The following is a 4,185-nucleotide window of genomic DNA, read 5'->3' as shown; positions in this document are numbered from 1 at the left end:
GCTCTCCTAGCTTAGAGCTAAAGGAGATCATTCAACAACAAAAGGCTGAAAATCACTTGTTGCAGCAGAAGTTGGAAATGGCAAATTGGACAATCAAATACTTAGAGCAGCGCAACAAACAATTAGAGGATGAACACACTCTTGATGAGTTGCGGAGGATCCAAGAAGATCAGAACTTGGCTCGCAAGAGACCCGGTGATTTGACACCTATTGAGCAAGGGTCTATGCTCATTTGGGTGAACACTCATTTAGAGAAGTTGCTAGCCAAGGCAAACAGGGACAAAAATATGCTCCGCCACATGAAAAATCATTATTGGGCATGCATGCATGTGTACAAATAAAAAATGAAGGTACTCAAAGGACGATTGGCCAAGGCACTAAAACGGAGGAAAAGGCCCAATCCACTTTACATTTTGGCTGAAGCCTCCTTGAAGGAGCATGGTGCTCAATGATACACCCCTAGCTCTCATCCCCGTACCCAAAATTTCCGTGCTCAGTTTTCCAACAAAACCCTAAAAATTTGAAATCAAACTTTCCATATCAGTGTCCCCATAGGGCTAGCTACGAGGCTAAGTGGTTTGATGTTGCCTTGGATTTTGTCTTTTTCAGCCTGAGGCCAAATTCGAGCACTAACAAGTTCTTTAAATATATCAAAATGAATGAATGCTTTTTTGTATGTGGTGACCTATACTACCTTGATTAATCATTTTTTTTCAAATCAAGGAAATTTGATTAGGGTTACCCTTTTTTGGAAGATATAATTAAACAACTTTTCACTCCCAATAAAATCTCTTAATATCGTCTTCTAGAGAATGTGGAAGATGTGACTAAACAAAATAAGTGTTCCTTCATGTGCTTTCACCAAATGAAAATAAAAAAAATATATCTTTTTATACAATTTGTCATAATATTAAGTGTCTAATGGATTGAGACTCATAATAGGATTTGTGAGATAATTTATTAATCAAATAAGAAAATGATTTAGTCCAAAGATATGAAATGAAACCATTTGACCCATTATGTCCTTTTACCAAATGAAAATACACATATATATCCTTTATACAATTTATCACAATATTAACTCTCCAATGGATTGAGGCTCATAATAAAAGTGGTGAGATAATTTATTAACCCAATAAGAAAATGATTTAGTTCAAAAATCACTAGTGAAAATTTTATCTCTGTCATTTACAATAATCTTTGATATTCCATGTAGATTTTGAATAGCTTCCATATATCCTATAGTTATTGTAATTTTGTTAAAATTGAGAGAGAGAGAGAGAGAGAGAGAGATATGGGCATACATTGTGAGTTGAAATACCATCACCATGATGTGATTCCCTCCTTTAGGCTTTGGTAGACATGTAATAAAACCCATCAATGAATCTTTCCAACAATAAATTTGTATGGATAATGATTGTAGAATTATTTTGGTCTTGATTTTATTATCCTTATTTTGAGACTTATTCCTTACTAGTACACACAAATCAACATGTATAATTTCAATGTTGGGTGCTAAAAGGTGTCTTTTAAAACTTCTAATTACCTCACATTAAGCAACTTCTAATTACCTCACATTAAGCAAGTCCTTTTATTCCAACAGTGTTCACAATATGTGCATGCTATGAATCCAGAGAGTAATGTTTCTTCAAAATGAAATATAAAACTTTGATACAACTCAAAAACTACAACTATTAATGGAAATATTACATCAAGACTTAATCTTCAACTGAAACCGTAATCATATCTCTAACTGGAAATTCAAATGGAAATGATGTCAACTGAAGTTTAGTAGCACTAACCAGACTCTTTCAGCTGATTAGATACTAACCACACTCTTATTGTAATCAATAAGGTTCACTATCTTAACTGCTAATTAATTTAATCTAAAATAAGCATAAATAGAATCAAATGACAATGCTAAGAATCATGTAAAGAAAATGTACTAACTTAAACATAGGAAATCGGTAAATAGAAAATAACGTAAACTCACAAAAAATGGGAAAAATATCAAATCAATCAAACTTGCGTGAATTATAAATACATAACACAAAGGATAGCTATTTGATCTACCACCGGCCACACCCTTAGCCATTGAACTCAATTCTCATTACAATATGGTCGTGTTCCTCCAAAGCAAGAGTATGTACTGTAAAATTACAATTTGAAATGAACAAAAATTTGATTCCCTTTCCTCCTACAATTTTTACTTTTATAGTAAAAAAGAGGTAGAAGATAAATGTGATCCCTCGGGATTGAGAGATAGATCCTAAGGGATTCACAACTGAATTCTATCTTCTGACACCCTTCAGCTTTAGCATTGATCCTCCTGATTCATCCTCTGACTTGACCACAACCAATGCACCTCATTCTTCCTTTTTTGGTTTATGATGTTCCATCTTTAGGGAACAAAAATTGTCCCTTTCGTTGTTTCTCTACATAAAAAGGAATAAGAGTTAGTTACGGTGGCTAAATCTTAATCGAGGGTAGTTTATTTATTTCTTATCATAATCCATCAATATGTTAGCGTATCAAGATATGAAAGAGATAAGAAAAGAGGAAAAAAATGATGGAATTAAGAATAAATACATACCCATTGCATAACTCAACATACTCCCCTGCTTACCCTGTTTCATGTCCTCATGAAAAATAAATAGTTCTTATGCAGTGCAGTTAAAGACTAGGCTCGAGAGAAAGCGTCAGAAATTGGTCTAAAACTATGATGTTGAGCGAGGAGCGCAAAGGCGGGCCCTTCCCGTCCTTCAGGCAATTCGTAGTGAGCTCGATACCCTTCAGGGGGATACCAAATAATGGGACTTCAAAACCGACATCCTAAGCAATAAGGTCCTTCTCTCAAAATAAGATTGTTGTAGGTGACCATACGGGCCACAACAGCTTTAAAATTTTTGTAATTAAATAGTTCCCTATCTTTCACATTATTAGTGGAGATTGTCCATGTAAGCTTAGATGTAGCTAGAGATATTTCTTAAATGGAGAGGAAATATGATATTACTTTCTGCACAATCTCCTTATGTATGGGCCCTAAAGTTTTAATCACCCCTTCTCATTTCATCAGAATCTTATGGTTGGAAAACATTTCTAAGGGGTTTTTAGGTTCACTTCTCACCCAAAGATCCAATTCATTTTCGTGTCTTTGGAATGCATTATAATATTTAAACCATTTGAGTTGGTTAACTGCAAATGAAATAAAAGACTGGAATTGAACATATCCTACAAAAGGGTTAGGGTTCTTTTCCACCTCGTTTTCTAATATGAAATTGTGCAAATAAAACTCACAAAGGAGCCTTTGGACCTTTACACCACGTTTCTTGTAGAAATTTATAAAATCTTCAATTCTCCCCTACAGGGAACAATAAAGAAAAATAAACGCAAAAAGCTATGTTCCCTATAGGGAACAACAACCGTTCCCCGTAGGGAACAACAAAGAAAAACACACAAAAAAAGTGTTTTTCCCTATAGGGGACAACAACTGTTCCCTTTGCGGAACAACAAAGGAAAACATACGCGAAAAGTGTTGTTCCCTGTAGGGAACACAAGTTTTTCCCTATAGGGAACAATGAAAAAAATACATGCAAAAAGTGATGTTCCCTACAGGGAACAATGAAGAAAAATACATGCAAAAAGTGATGTTCCCTATAGGGAACAACAGTTGTTCCCTGTAGGGAACAACAAAGGAAAACAAGGAAAAAAAGTGATGAACAATCATCTCTACTGTTCTAAGAAAATGCAATTGAATAGAAAAAAATAGAAAAACAATTGTATGTACAAGTTTCAAAAATAAATTCTTTACGAGACAAGTGTTCTCGAAGAGTTGCCTTCTGCAGCTAGAATTTGTATCATAAAATATTCGTGTATCTATTGGCAAAAGGATTACCTTGTAAGCGGTTTGTGGTATAGGCATACCCAATGCCCATTTGATTTAAAAGAGTAGCCAGACCCATCAATGGTGGCTAATGTAAGGGTACCATTATCGTACACCTCTTTTATCTCTTAGGGACCTAACCATCTAGTCTGGAGTTTACCTGGGAAATCCTAGAACCTGGAATAGTACAAAAGTGACGAGTCGCCTTCAAGGAATATCATTTTCTTGATGAGGGCGTCATGCCATTTTTCTCTTTGTTGTTGAATAAGTGCAGTATGCTAAAGAGACGATAGTTGGATTTC

Source organism: Pinus tabuliformis, chromosome J (assembly GCF_031772625.1).
Source record: "Pinus tabuliformis cultivar Carrire ecotype Pingquan chromosome J, CPIR1, whole genome shotgun sequence".
NCBI classification, from domain to species: domain Eukaryota; kingdom Viridiplantae; phylum Streptophyta; class Pinopsida; order Pinales; family Pinaceae; genus Pinus; species Pinus tabuliformis.
Note: the sequence above shows the minus strand (reverse complement) of the source record.